Source organism: Zonotrichia leucophrys, chromosome 2, assembly GCF_028769735.1.
Source record: "Zonotrichia leucophrys gambelii isolate GWCS_2022_RI chromosome 2, RI_Zleu_2.0, whole genome shotgun sequence".
Lineage (NCBI taxonomy): Eukaryota > Metazoa > Chordata > Aves > Passeriformes > Passerellidae > Zonotrichia > Zonotrichia leucophrys.
Window position 1 is genome coordinate 67084943 of NC_088171.1, and position 19645 is coordinate 67104587.

Here is a 19645-nt window from a genome sequence, read left to right on the forward strand (position 1 = left end):
ATCCATGAAATCTCAGAGGCACTTAAATATCCCCCTCATTAATAAAAGGGAAACAACTGAAGACCAAACACTTTGGCCTCTGTGGACATGCAAAGAAGATCCCAGTATTCATCTGACCTCCTGGCCATATAGAATGCTGCACAATTTGCTGCTGGGCTACCAACTGTCTGAGCAATGCCTTACACACTACATGAATACCCACAGAGTCAATCTGGTCAAGGAGAGTCAGCCCACAATCTGATATCAGTTTTAATGAGAAGACTTTGATGGGCATTATGTCAGCTTCTTTCAACCTTGGGCTTTTGATTGACTGCTGAGGACTGTCCTTTAGATGATAACAAGGATGCTGTCAGTCCTGCACAGATAGCCTGCACCAGGCTTGAATGCAAAAGCAAGTACTGAGTATATCATACATGCTCTTTCTGCTTCAGAATGAATTTTTGATTGAATTAATTTCACCCTAGGTAGCATTTAAAAACCAGTTATGGATGACACCTTAAAAATTGGTTGCTCCTCCCAAGGAGGAGCATCCAAACTATGGGTCTGATCACAGAAATGGAGGAAAGAGGAGAGGAGAGGAGAGGAGAGGAGAGGAGAGGAGAGGAGAGGAGAGGAGAGGAGAGGAGAGGAGAGGAGAGGAGAGGAGAGGAGAGGAGAGGAGAGGAGAGGAGAGGAGAGGAGAGGAGAGGAGAGGAGAGGAGAGGAGAGGAGAGGAGAGGAGAGGAGAGGAGAGGAGAGGAGAGGAGAGGAGAGGAGAGGAGAGGAGAGGAGAGGAGAGGAGAGGAGAGGAGAGGGAGAGGAGAGGAGAGGAGAGGAGAGGAGAGGAGAGGAGAGGAGAGGAGAGGGATAGAAGCTGTTGGACTTTCAGCCGTGCTACTGCAAATATTGAAAAGCAAGATGTACCTTTAAGAAGAAATTAATGAAATTCAGTTTTCTACTGGTTCACTTCTTACTTTCTCACAAAAAAGCGATACCTGTTAACACCTCTGTACTTCAGATGTCAGAGCAAAGCAGTTCAAAAATCCCCAGACAGAGAAATAAAAAAAGAGGAAAACCTTTGTCAATGACAGATTTTTCAGAGAAAATGGAGCTCTGTATTGAATATTCAGAGTCCTAGAAACATGATAACATGTTGGAAAAGAAGTATTGTTTTTATAAAAGGACTCATAAGATTTTGAATTCTGCTGCAGCTCATCTAAGTACAAAATGGCCACTCTCCCCGAGCTATATCCTTCAATGAAGCTATGACTAAGGCATGCAATAAGCTGGGAATTTTTACCCTGGAATATTCAAAAATGGATTCTCTCTATACTTTTGTTCATGACATACAATATTATCACATGATCAGGCAGAAAATACCATTTATCTGCTGGAAAAAATTATCCCTGGTTCCCACAAGATTGCACTCGGTATTAGCATTCCACTGTTAAGCGGTTTATAAAGGTTAATAAATAATTAATGGATGTTATAAGCACATTTCAGATATGATCAGTATATGCAATAGATGCATATCAGTGTGTGCAATTGTAGTTAGTTATGCGGTATTGGGCTGCTGTAGTCCATTTATTAAAACAGCTGCAAATAATTTAGTAACTCTCTCTACACTTCATATATCTGGAAGAATAACATGAAGTGGGACCAAAAAAGCAGTACAAGTCAGTCTAATTAGACTTTGAGTTGGTCCTAACACATTATTCAGATTTATCATTGTTATTTTAGCTCTAGAATCTATTAAATGAGATAGTAATCCATGAGATTTAAAATCTTTATTGTGGTTGAGTAACAAGGCCCTGAAACAACAGGAGAGATTAACAGTTGATAAAAATTCTTAAAGACTTAAACTTGCGTGTTGTAAATGCAGATGTGTATAAGATCGATTTGTGGTACAATACACCTTTCCCACTGTATCACTAACTGGGAAATTGAATTATACAAAAATTTTGATGTAGGATCAGATGCATATTTTCTGCCCATTTTTGATAGGACCAAACCTGAGGTGGTCTTTTGGGTTTGGATTTTGGGATATATAAGGTGTACATATATATAAGGATATATAAGGATATCTATTCTGAGCAAAGACTCTAAGAAGGTAGTAGCAAATAAAAGGGGATATACCTCTCTGTACCAGCCAAAATTCCCCACTCTGCCTTATCCAATCTAATAGTGGATAAAATCTTTCTACTTGAACTGGCTGTTGCCTTCACTGTGCTCTACCTAGGGACTCTGACAGACCAGCTGATAAATACTGGAGTGTACAACATCACTGCCTTTTGCCACATGTGCCATCTTTCCTCCAGAAGTTTCTGCCCCATGTCTTTGGCTGCAGAACAGAACACATAAGGCTCTGCATCATCACCACTCTTCAGTTGTCTGTGGTTAATCCTGAGGTGCAGGTTCCTTTCATTCCCTTGACTGTACAACAGGGTGACTACCTAGGGCATTGCATGGAAGGAGGAAGCATAACATTTTTGGACAGCAAGATTTGCAAACTCTTTTTGTTCATCTTACTCAGGAAAACAGAACGTTTCCAACATCACATCCCTTATATTTTCTCTTTTAATCTGATACTTAACTTTGTCTTATCCTTTAGGCTGTCATGGTACTTTAGATCTTAGTCCCATGAGAAGATGTAAACTGAGAGCAATATCTAATTCCTTCTCAATGCAGTCCTTCCCAGAAGATCAGGAACCCTGTCCAGTGTATTTCTGTGAAACAGGGGCCAAGACATTCCAAATACTTTTGCCAAAACTTTAGTCAAAGTGGATTTATTGCTTTTAGAAATACATATTCATATGATGATCAACAGCAACAACAAGAGTAGTATCAGTAGCAGCACCAGTAGGAACAGCAACATAGTAGTAGTAAAATAAATACACCTTATCTATGCCTCAAGGTTAAAATTTCTGGGTTTTGAGAAACCATTAAAAACTTGTTCGTCGAACAGTAGCCAGGAAGATGGCAAAAATGAAAGGGGAAAATTAAATAACAACTACTTAAAACACATGACTTATTTTTGCTTGGAGAAGGATCCAAGTTCAAGTCTGAACTGACTGAGTTGCCTGCTTACTTCATTTTGCCTTATTATTACCCACCAGTACTTTGAAATTTCTCCCAGTGCCCATCGGGGGGTCATTAAGATTTTATTTTGGTCAATACAGCCTATTTTGCTTACATTTTCAAATTCATCAGTTTGTGGTTTTTGGAAACCTCAAGTCCAAGCACTTCCCTGGGGATTTCTGAGTTCCCATAACATTCCCTATCTCTGCAGTGAAGACTATGGGGAAAGCTCTGGCCCCAGAAGCCAATGACAAAGCTGATATTAGCACAGCAAATTCAGAATTTGAGTAGCACACTGGATCTTGCAGATTCTTATCTCTATTTTTTTCTGATTCTCCAGATTTATTGCATTTCTGAAAGATGCTGTGTTAATTAACTAATCAGCACACAGATTTTCTCTTTAACATAAACAGTTAGTTTTTCTACCTAATTATTCACCACGTCAAGGAATTAAAAAGAATATGTTGAGGGGGTTGCCCTTGATTAAAACATAAAATGTGGCAATAAATATTTTTTATTGGTTATAATACCTTTTTCTTTATTAGGAAGGTAACAGACTGCTGGTTAACTGATAATGAAATATGAATTTAAAAGAAAAATATATGGTAGAGAGTAATTTCTGTTGTGTCTGCCTGGTTTTTATGTCTTCTTGTCTTTCTTTAAAAATTGGAGCTCTTCTAGTTTGTTTCTTACTAACTACTTGATATGATATTACCTGCCCAAGTCAGTGCAGTGAAACAGCAGATTTTCAACTGATGTTAGCACTTGCTTCACTTGCTTGTTAGTGCTATTCGGCTATATGGATTTTTAAGCAGAATGAAAAATAAAAATAACTTTCAGCACTGATTTCAGAAAAACTTTTACAGTATCTTATATATATATATATATAAAATATATAATAAGTCTACTTCATATTTCATATAAATTATCTGCAACATTCACATGTACTTGAGCTTATAAGGGTGAATTGAAAGCTTTGCCAAAATACTTTACTGAACTGGGGGGATGACACACACTTCATTTCAAAAATCACTACCAATATATTACAATTATCATGATGAAAATCCACCTAAAACTGCATAGCAAGTTTGACATTTTGAGAAAGACTTAGTGTTCTAAGGTGTTTATTGTATTGTATTGTATTGCACATTACAATATTTATAAAATTTTTAAAAAGCTTATTTTTTAGTTATGTTTTACAGGGTTTTTATTTCTAACTCCACTAATGCTACATAGTTGGGGATCTTATATGCCTACTTCTCATTTAATAAAAAAAAAATCTTATTACTGTAAAATTCCATTACTCTCATGCCTCCCTATGTAGTACAATGTTAAGTACACTACAATACTGAGTCCCAGATGGAATACAATGCTGTAATTCAATTGAGGGATCCTGCTAATGTCCCACACTGAAGAATATTGCTTAAGGGTTTGGGTATGGTAGCAAACCTCTCAGCCTGGAGACTGAATTACAACCTGACTATTCAATCTGGGCCTTTGTGCCACTGTTTGCAGTTTACAGGACCCTGATTTTTCGTAATACATCTGTAAAACAATTATTACAATGAAAAAAGAGAAAGAAAAAGCACTGTAAATTAAAGTTTATCCATAAGAATGATGCCATTATAGGACAGGGGTTACAACGAGCACAGAGCAGAAAGCGAAGGCTTTCAAACAGTGTTAAAGATGGTATATAGCAATCATGGAAGCAATCATGGAACCCTACTGAAGGAGGGTTCAATCCAGCCATTCACAGTTCTCTTACAAAGGATCGTTGGTTGACTTCTCAAAGATAAATTAAATCCTCTGAGTAGGTTTGAGCCTTGATCTAGTTGAAGAGATATTCGTGAAGATTATAATCTCCTCCCTTTAGATATCTAATATCACATTTGACCTTGAAGCCACCTGCCAAACTTCCAGCCAACTCTTGTGGCACCCAAAATCTCTGGTCCCGTAGTTTTCAGCAGTAAAGCTTACTCACCACCAACAGGTGTCCAGAAGTGCTTCTATTGTGGCAGAGATGGACAGCTCATATTAAAGCCTTTCCTGCAGCTCCAATTGCTTTTGTTGCTGCTGCTCTGCTTTTAGTGGAATATTGAAACACCACTGGAGCCAGGCATGGGAAGAGTAACCATGGCTCTATTGCACAGCATTTTCATCACTCCGGCCAAGGTTTATTTTAAACGGGAGGAATTAAATTGGGAAAACAAAAAAGTGAGTGGTGCTATTGCACAGCATTTCAAAAGCTCTGAGGCAGAGTAAACCAAAGCCTTCTCCATTTCTCAAATGGTGTTTGCCTGAATACAGGAGCTGGTCTTAAAACTATGCCAATCTGTAAAGCTTTCAGCACAGAATACACCCTTACTAGATCAATACATCAGAGTTATGGAGATACCAAGGAAAAAATTGTAATTGGTTAAATGAATGCCCTTCACTGTCATAACAGAGGGAAATGAGAGCTGAAAGGAGGCTTGTTATGGTGCTCCCCCTTGAGCCAAGGTGCACTGAATGTGCTGGACTATGGGTCACTGGGGTGTCACAAAGTTGTGGATTACCAAGTACCTCTCCTATGTTTCCCTTGTTGTCAAGAAATCTGTACCTTCATAGAATTACCAATAAAAGAGTCGTAGCAGCAGATTAGGTTTAAAAATCTACCTAATGTAGCGTGAAATTTAGAGTGTATGCTCCAGCGATCAGAGCTGCAGTGTTGACCCATTATGCTCTGCAGTCACATTCTTCCATTTTCACTCTTTGAAGCCACAAAGGGAGGGGGAACAAATAACACACACACTTGCAACCATTTTCTCTTGTGTTTTTCGGTTGTTTTTTTTTGCTGAAGTAGGGTTGTAGCTCACAGTGCCTGTGAGGGTTTCCTTAGAGCTTTGCTTAACTTTGCCTAATAGAATACATCATGGTTGTTTACTGTTCTTTGTGGCAAAGCAGCCTTGGGTTTTCAGATTCAGAGAAAGAAAGCATGTTCCTAATTTTTCAGGCTCGGGGTTTAGCAAAATTAAGCTGTCATCCTATCTAAGTTAAGAACAATCAAAGCTTTAGCCTTTAGCATACAGTGAAATATATTTCACTGAGAACCAGAGAGGCAAAAGACAGTGTAATAGCTATATATGTTGTGTTACATGTCAGGAAGCTGCAGCCGTGATAAAAAAGGTATATATGAGATATTCTGCCCTGCCTTAGCAATTAAGCTGTAGTATTAAATGGGAATTGAAAGAATTTACCTCTTTCTTCCCCTTCTCTGCTTTGATAAGGAATAAATAACACATAATCAGTAGTCAGAAAAGTTCAGAGTGTTGACACATGTGAACTCCATTTTTAATCTTGGATCAGATATGCCTAGTGGTTTTAGCAGTTAGTTTAACTTTGCATTTCTGGGTCAAGACTGAGTTGTCATTCCACGGATACCTGCAGCAGTTCTCAGCTGTAGTAATATTAGGTGAACAAGAAAAGAGATGAATTTATGTCCATATTACAAATTGCTATATACACCGTCCTATTTGAAAAATCTGAATTTTCTTCCTATTCTGATTCACTGAGATTTGTATGCTGTAATATGATGGATCCTGAATTGTGGCAAAATAAGATTCCTAAATTCCATTCTGACAGATCTTGTCAAAGAGTTTAGTGAGCATTCTGTCCTACTGTGTCAAGTTGTGCTGGAAGTCCCCAGTGTGCAAATTGGACACTGGTTCCCCCATAGCACCTGTAGAAATTGAATTTCCATCACAACTTTGATAAGAAAAGACCAAAGATATGCAAATATGACTAAAGAAATTTCACTTTTGTGATGAAAGAAAGAATTCAGAAGTTGTCTTCAGCCTTTGTCTGACAGACTGGTATTTTCCTTTTCTTTGGTTATATATTCTAAAGAAAATAAAAACCTTCTGTTCTGTACTTTTTGCAAAACTGCAGACTGCAAGCACACATCTCACAAAATTCTAATTCCTACACAGAGATAGCTTGAAAAATAAGTATATTCCTTTCATATTACTGTTGAGCACTGCAGATTGTGTTGAGACCCATCGTGTATTGAAGTCTTCACAAAAGACCAAAGGGTTCTAGTTGTTTAATGATTTTATTCCCTATCACAGAAATTCTAGAGAATGCTGCAGAACAAGAGGGTTACTAGTATTTGACTGTTTATACCACATAGTCTGACAAAACAAAAGAAATGCCCCTGTTAAACTTTCCAGGGGATTTTAAGAAACCCAGAACTATGTATATATACATTTCAGCCTCTACTGAACTATTACATTTCTTACATTTGGTAGCGCTCTCTCAGCATGAAACTATTTTCCATCATATATTTAACTGTGAGAATACCATCAGACAACAGGGATCTCATTCCCAGATTCCACTGCCATCTGTGAAACAGCTCCAGGGGTACAGAGCTGTAACCACAACCAGAATCTGCCCTTGTCTCCTGAAGTGAGGACAGTACTCAAATATACCTGCATGACAGCACCTGGGTGCAGACTTTGTGATATTGAGATGGGAAGACTTAGAGGAACCATAATTCTTCCCATTGAACCCTCTGCTATGACACGAATATTTTGGATCAAAGTTGCTAAAATGACCACTCAGCTGGGCAGCCCTTCTTTTCACACCATAGTGGTTGTGAGCCACTAATGGATATTATAGCACTTGCAGTGTCTAATGTTTTTCTTTACTGCCCCTTCAAGTTATTAGAAGGACAATCTTGGCTGTCAGTGCAAAGAGATTTCCAGCCCTTCTTACCCAGTAAGAGAAGATAGAAAACAAAAGGCAAAAAAGAAAAAAACAAACAAACAACAAAAAACCCAACTTATCGGGTTTTGAATCTTGTGATTTTTAAGACAATTGGATGATTCTGTGGAGCCTGGTTCATGATTCTTCAGTGCTTGGGTGTGTGTTTTCTTATTAAACACTGTCAGTAAAATCACACAATAGAAGCTGGTTGCAACTCAGTTGGGAAACCGCATTTCCCCTGTGCAGCAAGCTCAGGGCACTGTGGGGCCTGGTATATAAGCCAAAAGATTTCTGCATTACAGCATCAGGTTATCATAACCTATCTCCCCCTCCTTCCTACCCCCAGAACTCATCTATATGCTAATTTAACATGACTAATGCCGCCCCACAATATAATGGCTCTAATGTTTTCAGGGGAGGAAAGAGAGTGGAAAGGAGCTGATGGTCCTGTTTGATTAGCGAAGTGTCTTCTGACAAAAATCCCAGATTTTCTGATGATGAGGTCTCATTGCATCAACACCCTGGATGCATCTGGTTCAGCATTTAACCAAGGCTGCAGTTAGGTTTGAGTTTACATTCCTGTGACTCAAATGTAAGCAAATGTAAAATACAATTTTCTCACCTGTTTTTGTGGAAATGACTAATCAAGTACAGCTGTTTGTTTAAAGGGAAAGGCACTGTCATTCTTATTGTCAGGGGCTAGAAATTACCCCAGCTGCATATGACAGAGCTCCCTGCTGAGTTACAGGATACCTGAGCTAGCTGGGATTTGGCTCCTGGGCCTTTCTGGCTCAGTCATACAGCCTGGGGAGCTTTTGGTTTCTCCACAAACACATGCATTGATAGTCCCTCTGCCCCTTTCCCCCTTCCTCCCTCACACTCACTGTAACACTATTAAGATATCAAATGCAGCAATTACAACAAGAAAACCCTAATTAGGCAGCAGCAGCTTCTGTAATAAAGGAATGAAGGAAATCTGAATAAAGAGCTAAGAGGAAACACAACAGAGGCTTTCAAATCACAGGCTTCTTGTTCTTAAAGGACTCCTCAATACAGATAGAGCTCCACGAGTTTCACTTCACCAGCTTTCTCTGTACTTTTCTAGGACAAAAGGAGTAATACCAACATAGAGTCCTGTGGCCATAATCAAATAATAATTGGCCTCGGAGATCACTTATGACAATCAGGGAAGTAATAAGGTTTCTGAATAATTATGAATAATTAGGCACATTTATGAATAATTACACTGTTAATAACTATCTAACACATCCAGTTTTTAAACTGTAATTCAGTCATTATTGATTGGTTAGCCATCATCTTCACTGCTGTTTCCCTAGTCATTAACATCCTGATTCAGCCAGGAGCCCTGCAAGGCTGAATTTTTTCTTTTGGCAGGTCAGAAAAGAGGAGTTTTATTGCTATAACTTCTGAATACCACAGAGCCAGATTTCACTGACCATGGGGAAGGAACATTTTTGGAAGGAAAATATCCTGTCACTTTCGAAATGTGATGTTAAGACAGTGCAAAGATACTATGACTATGCGGAGCAGGGAAAACTGTTCAACAGTGGCATGTCTGGAATTTCTGACTATGTAACTTCCTGTGTTTGGACTGCAAAATTTCTGAGGTGTGGAGCATCTTGCCTGAAATTGAGTTAGCAGAGCTAATTCAAGATGCACCCCTCAGCAGCACTGGTGGAAATAAATTATGTTTCTTCAAGACAGAAGGGTCTAGGGCATAAAATTTCTGCCTTGGGAAGGAAAAATCTGGGAAGCAAGGTCCCAGCCAGAACCTCGGGTACAAAGGAAGCCTTGCCTGCTGCTCTGCAGAGAGACACAGTAATGGCCCCAGCAATGCCAGAACCTCCATGAGCACTTCTCTGTGCTCTGCCAGCTCTCCCATGGCTCAGCTGGAGCCCAAGACAGCAGAATTGCCCAGGCTCTGGCCCTGCCTGGTAAGCACCGTTGCAAGAAGGAACCTGCTCCTGATGTTTTAGCAGACTCCGCAAACATTTGTTGTGCCTGTGTCTAAAGTTGGCCCTGGTTACATAAATTAGGTAGATAAATGAAAGCCACACTTGCTGGCAAAGCCAATAATTAAAGATAATGCTATGTATATCATACAGAACATCTCTCTTTTCAGGGACATGGTATCAGCTTTACACCAATAGCATAGAATCAAGCCAGCCTAGAAAAGTAGATAGAGCATCCTAGCCTTTAAACAAGAAGCTGTTCCTGCTCCTCTACCTCTTATTTACACAGCACATTTCACCCTGAAGAGCTGGGTCTGACATGGCGGAAGTGTGAGTCAGGGTCTTGTATGATTTCAGTACATTGGACACATGCTACTTGTTTTTGGAAAAGCATTCAGGAGAGTCAAAAATACAGATCAGGTGCCATGAACTGAAAGGCCCAGTTTGAAAATACAGAAATGCTGTATTAGGATGGGAATTTTGCATTAGGTAAAAACCAAAACAGACCAACATTTGTAAATTCCTTCTATTTCTAGGACATGAGTAGCATTCTGAATGGTTTTTGATTGGTTTTCTTTATTTATTTGGTGTTTACCAGTTCTGACAGGTAATCCAAGATAGCAAATTTCATGGTGAACATAAAGATAAGTGCTTAAATCACTCCAAGTATTCCTTTATAAAGTATTGACGAAAATAGCCATAGATAAGTATTCTGCCTCTATGATTTTACATTTCTCTCCATTCCCCTGGAAAGAACATTGATTCATTTCCCCTTTGGAGGAATTTACTTTCCGCCTTTTTCTCCATAAATGTTTATAAAACATTTTTGTGCCACTGTGCACTGTTTTTATACTTCAGATCAGAAAAAAAAATTTAAAAACACTTGCTAAGGTTTTGGCTCAAACTATGTTTCAGACTCTGCAAGGGTCAAAACAGCTGTGATAAACTCTGCTATCTCTTTCATAATCTTCAAGCATTGTCTTTCTAATCTCCTCCTGAAGGCCCTGAAAGGAGAAGAAAATAGACCAAACCACTTAGCAGGAAAAGTGAGTGAGTGAATGTTAAATGTTTGTTAGCCTGGAAGTGACCATTTCTGAAAAGCTGAAAAAGGTGCCAACACATAATTCTGAGAGGGAGCTGTGAAAGACTTGCTCTTCGACTTTGGTTTTGATGTGCTAAGATATGGCATGAAAAATGGCTAAGAAAAACTGCACGCTTTGCACTTTCAGGTAGCAAAAATGACAAATCTCTATCAAAGATCCAGAAAAGTCCATTATTTTCTTTTCATACACTGCCTCTTTAAACAGTAGAACTTATTGCTATCGAATGTTGTGGAGACAAAAAGATTGGAGAAGTCCATGGGGACTCTAGTGACCATATATGACCTCTAGCTCACATACTTTAAACTGGACTAGATTATAAGTATCCCAGTTTATATACAGGCCCTTAAAAAAAAAGGCAAGTCAAGAACCTTTCATTTTCTCTAGAGGTCTAGTTTTTAACCCCTTTCTCAGTACCAGTAGTTCATATTCCATTTCTTTCCCTATTGCTATGAAAAAAAGGGATTGGTAATTCCCTGGTAGGACATTTGCCTCTACCAACTGATGCAGTAGATATGTCCAAAGGCAGAATTTCCTTTTGTAATTAGAGGTAACCACTGCTGCTGTGTTTCCTATGAAGACCACATGCAATCTCTCTGAAGTGTTTCCATGATTATGTCAGATCCACCACCTAAGGGCATGGCAAAGTCCTTCATTTTTAGGGAAAGGGAGAAGGGTGAACTGAGGGGAAAATAAAGCTTTTGCTGTGACTAGCTATTTGTGTATTGCTTTAAAGTGTCAGGTAGCATTCAGAAACCCTGAGTTTTCTTTCTGGTAATTGTCATTCTGATTGAATTTTGAGCTTGAGTAAATGATCAAAGCCCTGCATGGACTTACTGAGAAAAATAAGTAGATAAATAGTTGTTCATTCCCATCTCGAATTGTTTGATTTTTTCAAAGTTTGTGTTGGTTTTGTGGTCTACATGAGAAATTTCTGTTTTAATTTGTTCAAACTCTGGCACATATTGGCAACCGCTATTTTACTGAACTCTGAAACACCACTAAAAACACTCATTTTCCTGAGCATGAACATCTCGAGGATCTGTCTCCCCAGCACTAGACTCTGCAAGGCTTTGTGTATAGTCCTTCCTTCACATCATGGAGAAACACCTCGTTGCAGCTGGTGCCTGTACCAGGGAGGCAGAGAAATGTGAGACCAATCTTCTTTCAAAGTGAAAAAATCACCTTGCACACAGCCACCTGGGGACCCCACACTCTCTCGCCTCTCCCCAGTTGTGCAGACATTGTGCCCCAGGCCATGCTAACTTCCCCCTGCCCCCACCCCAGCCCACCCTTTCATCTTCAATTTGCTCATCCCCACACCACGGATGTCATCGAAAGCAAGGGCCAATTAGCTGAATGTAGTCAGGGCATAGTGATTTGGATCCTGGTTTTTTGAAAAATATATCCAAAAGCGTACAATCAAAGTGGTTCCTGACTGCAACTATCAGAGGTGGTGAAATGCTGGCAACCTGGGGCAATGAGAGGCAGAGCAGAAAGAGGACACTTGGGTGGGACCAAGCCCTCAGGTTAGCTGTGGGACACAGACTTGAGGCCATGATAACTTCCAGTGGTTCTTTTGGTCTCCATTAAACGTTAATGTTTTCAAAGAAGTGTGAAATCCACACTCCTGATTCCTCTGTTCCCCTTCCCCCATCCATGTCCCTTCTGAATCACAAAGGGGACCTTCTTTTATTATATTTAGATAATTATTCTGCTGTCTTTCCTCCTGCTACCCGCTAAACATATGTGATTGATGAAGGGGACACATTGAGAATTTGAGATGAAAAAGTGAAGAGAGAGCAAAGCTGGGCAAATGAGCCAGTGGGTTGAAGCACTTGGGACATTAGAGGGTGTCAAGGATGGCAAATGACTTCATTGAAGTAATGATGATAAACATTTTATCCCTGTGCATATATGTGCATTATACCTAACGATCTCAAGCGTAAGTAAGTGAAGAAAGGCACTAAATAAATCATATGAACAGGCCCTAAATGGGAATCCCTAAGGAATAGGATCTGAATTGTAAATGTGTGCCTGAATTTCACACATCAAATTACAATAAGGAGATTGATATTTTAAACAGCTCTGTACTTAAAGGGTACTGTATCTAGTCCTGCGGATTTTTCTTTTGCTCAGGGTTAGGGGTTTTTTTCAGTTAAATTGTGTATTTGTGTGTACACATACACATATACATGTACACATATGTGTGTGTAAATTCATTAAATGAGGTACTTTACAGATCAGTGTGTTGCTCTGGGTTTCATCAGCCTCTCAGAGACTGGCTAAAAAGTGGTTTTTTTCTGCCTCACTGAGATTTTTGAAGACATAAATTCTCAGGGACAAACTCTCTTCTGTTACACCAAAGAAAATAGAAAAAAAAATCCCTTGCTTTAAATGAATTTACTCTGGACTTGATCTGATGGAAATGGAAATGCAATCTGACACTTACACTAACACTTATTTAAACTTTGTCCCTCCTTCCCTCAAACTGAGGAGCCAAGTTCTTAGCTGGTGTCAACTGGCAAAGCTTCTTGAGCTGTCAGCAAAGTGTGCCTGTTGGCATGAGCTGATTTGGTCCAGTAGCTTCACAAATAGAGAATGAACTTCAGTATTAATAGGAACAGGTTTTATGCAGAACAAATTACACTAGAAATGTCATCCCATTCCCTTCCAGTCTCAGACATCCTAAAACCATCAAAGTACAACTGCAGTATTATAATCACACATTAATGAATCTAATAAGGTATGGGAAAGCGTTCAGGCTGGAAGAAATGGAAATGTCTAATAAGAGGTAGCAGCACTATGTCCTCACAGGTAGCTCTGGCCCCCACTGCATTCTTCAGCGGAAATGCATGAGAAGATAACTATGAAGACTAAAAACCTGTGGGATTTCAGCTGTTCTACAGGTTTTCTCATTAAAAGAAAAGGATATTCACCTGGCTAGTAAAAGAATTCTGCCCCCAGATATCACAGCCACAGGATCTCCACATCTTTCTTCCCAGCAGCTGCAGAAAGGCTGGTGAAGGAGCAGGATCTGCATGAAAGCTGAAGGTCTCTTCCCTTCACATTCCTCACTGGCAGGCAGGAGTGCTCTCAGCACAGGTTTTGGAGATGCTGCACCTGAGTTTCCCATTCAGCATTTTCAGAGCAGAAAGAAACAATGAATAAACCTTTTACGTATCAACTCTTCTGGCTTTTTCCCCAGAGGATTGCCAGCCCTGCACAGAGTTTCTTTCCAGGTCTTAATCTTGCCTGGGAAATTACCAACTGCATTTAGCAGCAATATGCATTGGTTCTTTGTGTTGCTGCTAAGGATGTGCACTCCCACATGCTCACCTGTATGTACATTATACCTGCATTCCTATTTAAGTATTTGTGTATTTGTGTACACAGACAAATACACACACACTTATTTTGCATTGGGGAAATATTTGTACCACATGCCACACCATAAATAAGAAATTTAACCCATCCCCTGATTAAACGTTTTCCATTATGAGGAATCTAGAAAGTGAACACATGAAATATGCATTTTTCATTTGAAATATTGAATATATTTCAAAGGGTTGCAAAATTGTAAGTAAGTTGCTAAATTAGAAGTTTCCTATCAGCACTGCAACCACTTTTATTTTACTGGGAAAACAGAATTCCTTTTTGAAATATGAAAAGACATATCCACTTATTTTTTATATTAGCAAACTATATTTTCTATAATAAAAATTTTAAAAAAAGTATTACATCCTGTAGTCCCTGAAGGAGTGCTCAATTCTTCACTAGACTTATTTGACTGTTGATTGATTTTCAGAAATATTTTGAAATAGACCTTTCTGGGGAAAAGTCACTTCCCTTTTCTTTCATTCCTAAACTGGTATGTCACATTTTTGCCTTTTTGTCACATGATTAATGTGGCTTTGAAAGATTCAAGAATCAATACACATATGCACAGATGAAAACATCTGTATTTTAAATGTGTCTTCTCATCTTAGTTTTCCAGCCAATCTGCAAAATATATTTCCTGTTGGACTTATTAGGTGTTAGTGGTGCAGGTAGTAGTAACATAGGAGGTCTTCTGATCTGACCTTGTCCTTGCCATGAAACCAAATCCTCCTTGCAGATTCAGGAATGTGGTGTATCTGGTACAATTTTCTTCTCCCTCCAGGTCTCCAAGAAGTATTTTTCTTATTAGATTTTTTGTTTGTTTGTTTGTTTAAGTGTTCCTATTTCTTCTTGCCTTGAAATATTTTTCATGACATTGAGCACATAACATAACATAACTACTGCAACACATATCTTCATGTCTTCAGCCAGCAGATAGCTTTACATTCTCAGATTCCTCTGGCTTCCTTAAATACTCAGCCTATTCAGTGTATTGCAGGATCAAACTTTCAGTGGATATCCCCTGGGAAATCAAATGAAAGATTTCTTCAAGCCAGCTAGCATCATACGTATTCAATGAATACAAAGGGGATGAGACAGAGCATAATCCAGTATTTGAGGGATTTTACTGGCATGATATTGCAAAGATCATGTTAGTCCATGCTGAGAAACACTGCAGGTTTTGTGAGGGCTAAATGTGTGTTCTCTGTCAATGTAGGAATCTGCCCTTTAAGTGGTCACACTCCTGTTTCCTAACTCAGAATCAGCAACTGACTGGCAGCAACTCAACTGCATGAGCCTGGCCTGTACTAATCCTTCAAAGTGCTGGAGTGTAGAGAAGGGGAAAGAAATATTTACTGGCAGGATTCTTTTTACTCCTCAACAGATTTAATACCACGCACTTGGAACTTTGCAGAAGCATGGAATACTAATCCCAGTCCCAGAGAAATGGATCAGTGGATGGACTATGTAATAACCTATAAAACCCATTTACAAATGTTACCAGCAACTTCTGTTACACCTGTGGAGTCTCTGCCATCTTTCACACTGTTATGAAAGCTCCTACATCTCTGTATGGCACTGCGTGTACTCCATGGTCTAAGCTGTAATTAGGAAATAGTTACTCCACGGTAAATGCAGAATTTGAATGTAGGAGCAGCAATCCACCCCAGGAGAAAGAGGGGCAGAGGGGTAGGAGGAGGAAACCTGCTGAAAAGCACAGTTAAGCCCTTTGTACTGTGGAAATGAATCTGGTTTTGGTGCTGGGGGCTGAGTTTGTGTTGATGCACAGAAGTAAAACAAGAGTATTCAGACAAGTGGAACATGATCTGATAAGCCTGGAAATAACTCTGTCAGGCTATCCAGCCCGAATGACATCCCTGTCTGTGTCCTTTCAACACATTTGATTTGAGTACAAGCTTCCCAGAGGAAGGCTTTTCCTGCGCTTTCCGTCCTGCTTCACCACTTCACAAACTCCCTGATGGCCGAAGCAGTGCAGGCTAATGTGAGAGGAGAGCTATGTACTTTTCTAGAAGGGACAATAATTCTTCTGTGGGTTTTTTTTCTTTTTCAGCTTGCAACCTGACTGTCCTTTCAATATGTGCTAGCCAATCCTTTTACTTACTCTGCCAGCTTCAAACAGAAATGAAGTTGTACCTTTCATTTATGAGATGCTTGAACTCTGTGTGTACACAAATAGATAAAATTAGAATTAGGTCTGTTCAGGTTTTGTGTGGGAGATGCAACAATTTTTATAGACTTCCCAGAGCACAATTTCATAAAGGTTGATATTCACTGAATGAAACTTTTGCAAAATGTATCTCCTTATAACACAAATAAAATGCAACAAGATTTGTGCCTGAAATTCATAGACATGAATAATGTTCACACAATACCAAATTTCACTAAACTTAATATAAAGATATATATTTGAACTATAGTCTTCAATTTGCACGATTTATGCCCTAGTAGTTACATGACTGCATTTATCAGAAAGGGGCTGTTCTTCTGGGAGGTAATTCTACTAAAGCTTGTGATCATTTGGCTCTTGATCAGTGAAATGAACTCAATCTTATTTTCTGTGTCTGTCTCTTCATATGTTTTCCACTCTTATATGCTTTAGCTCTGGCAAGAAGAATACATATTTCAAATGAGGATATGAATCATCTGCCCATGAATAGCCAAAAAAATGCAGGTTCTGCACCTAGCATCATCTTTAATATTTCTCCTAGGCATGATAGTTGTCCTATCCACAACATGCATGGATTTTACAAATCAGAAATATTTTATATGTGGAGAAGTAAATACACACCACTCTTGTTAATTACAAATGTCTAAGTGCTTACTTGTGAGCAATCAGGCACTTCATAGGTGGGTGGGAGAACAGCAGTCTTTGGGAAATCTTCAGAGTCACACTGACACCTCCAAAGCTGTCATCGTGTACCCATTACCACTGATTGAATGGTGGTGCCTTTGGGAGAGGAATTTTGACTCAAGTCAGAAAATTGGCAAGGCTCAGGAAAACCTGGATCAGGATATAAACGTTGAACGCGTTGACTCTCTTGGGCTATGGCAAACAATGAAGGTCATCACACAGTCGCATTAATGTGGTCACTTATCCCTGAAAGAATCCTTATTGACTGCTGTGATATCATTTGCATTAATCAATTAATAAATAGTGCTTTCATCTTAATAAGAAAGAACAGAATAATCTCGACTAGATTAGGAATGTTAGATATAGAAAATCTAGATATAGAAAATAGAAATAGCCAGATAACCATCTTAAGGAGATAAAACAGGACAAAACTCTTCATACTTTTCCCAAAAACAATATTTTGGTTTAAAAAAACCCAAGAAAATTAAAGGGAAAGAATCACGAAAAGCACTTTTTTTTCATGACTTATGCCTCTTCTGCCACTGTGAGCACATTAATTTCTTCATAATCCCTAGCACTGCAGAAGAAAGAAGGCCTTCAGGTGAAAGGTTACCTACATTTATAATGTCAGGCACTGAAGCTGGTGAGGTAAAAGGTAAATGGTAATTTTATCATTAGCGTGCCTGACCCCTTGCCCTGGCCATATCTCACAGGAGACATTAGGAACGGCTCACCTGTCAAGATGCAAACACTTAAAGGTCAATGCGCACAGAAATCTTCAAGAGCTTACAACTGAATTGCTGACACCTTTTATTATCACCGCTTAAATAAATGATTCAAGTGGCAAGACAATGCTGAGACTGGTTTAATGTCAAGATTTACAGGAGGAGCTCTTGGAGCACTATTTTCCAAAGTCTGACTACATAGATATGATTTTTTAATTCTAGAACTGCATGAACGAGGAGGGGGACTTCACACCACTTAAAGGAGTTTTAACATGTATCCCACTTTTGCAAAACTTTCTAGCACTGCACCAGGACAAAGTTTTATTTCCATTGGAGCAATGAATGCAGATTCCTGGATCCACTATCATCCTAGTGTATGATGTTGGAAAACTCATTTGACTTCTGAGCATGAGAAGTTATGACATGTGGGAGGATATCTTGCAACCGAATGGCAAATTACTGGGACACCATCTACACTCCATTATTATTTAATGAAGTAACTAGGTAAAGATCCTTGCCTATTTTTCCAAATTGTTTCCACATTAAAAAGCTCTGAAATGTGGACACATCAGCATCAGGGTTTGAAAGAGCACCAAGGTTTACCCATGCATGCAATCAACAACTGTGCTTCTAAGGGGTGAATGTAATTTACTCCTGACCCTGTATCCCGCACCTCCCATTGTTAATAAAAGCATTTACTGGTTCCAGTCAGGTTCACAGGGCCCTGAGTGGTTTGAGATTTGTGTACATGTTAAAGCTACCTTACATAAAGTTTCACCAGTACAGGATACCCTGAGCATTCACATCTACAAAGTAGCAATATTTTGTGTTTGACACTATAAACACAGAAATTGATTATCGGTGTGTGATGCAAGCCCTCTGCATCTGTATCTCTTTTGTTCTTCTGGCACAATGGTCATGTTCTCATTAATCTGCCTTGTCTCCATTTACTCCATCTCTCCTCAGAAATAATATATTCACTTCCTTTGACTTAGTGATATTCAAATTTTCTTCTCCAGGTAATGTTCCACTTACTTTTGCCATGTATTTCATTAATCTCCTTCCTAAAACAGTTGCATAACCCTGAAGCTGTCAGATGAAAAGCTTCATTTCTGCTTCCCACCTGTCACCTGTATCACTACCACACTGTGGTGCTTGCACTTTTCTCCTGTGTTATTTTGTTCCTGCCATCTTCCTCCTGCGCTGCATAAAGAGGTAATGCAGTAATAATAGCAGTTTAAATTACAGAAAAAATATATGTGTGTACCCAAAGAATGCATATTTCAAGAAACTGATCAAAACCAAGGACTTTTATAAAAAAAGATCTGTCATAGAAGCTTCAGTCATCCAAGTGCTTTGCTAGGAACAATAGCAGGTTTGCCACACATTTTTGGCTGTTTACACCACAGCAATATTTACAGATAAATAAAGCATTGCTACAAGATGATGCACCTACTGAGTGTAAAACTCAGGACAGGCTTCTGTTTTCACAAATCTCTTTGTTTTTTCCCTGTGATATCCTACATAAGTCATCTGGTCATAAGTGTCATTTCTTGGCTTCATCATGTAATGTAATTCTATGTAGAAACATATCAGTAAAATGTTATTGCAAATCTGTAATCTTACTTTGGCTTTCACACTTATAAAATGAAAAAGAATGTTGCACCTCCAGAGGGCTGCTAAGTATACATCTGAAATGCAGTTTAAGAAAGCATTTTTATATTATTTATTGCTAATGCCTCTTTATTAATAATTATAATTTATTATTATCATTCTTACTAATTGTGAAGGTCA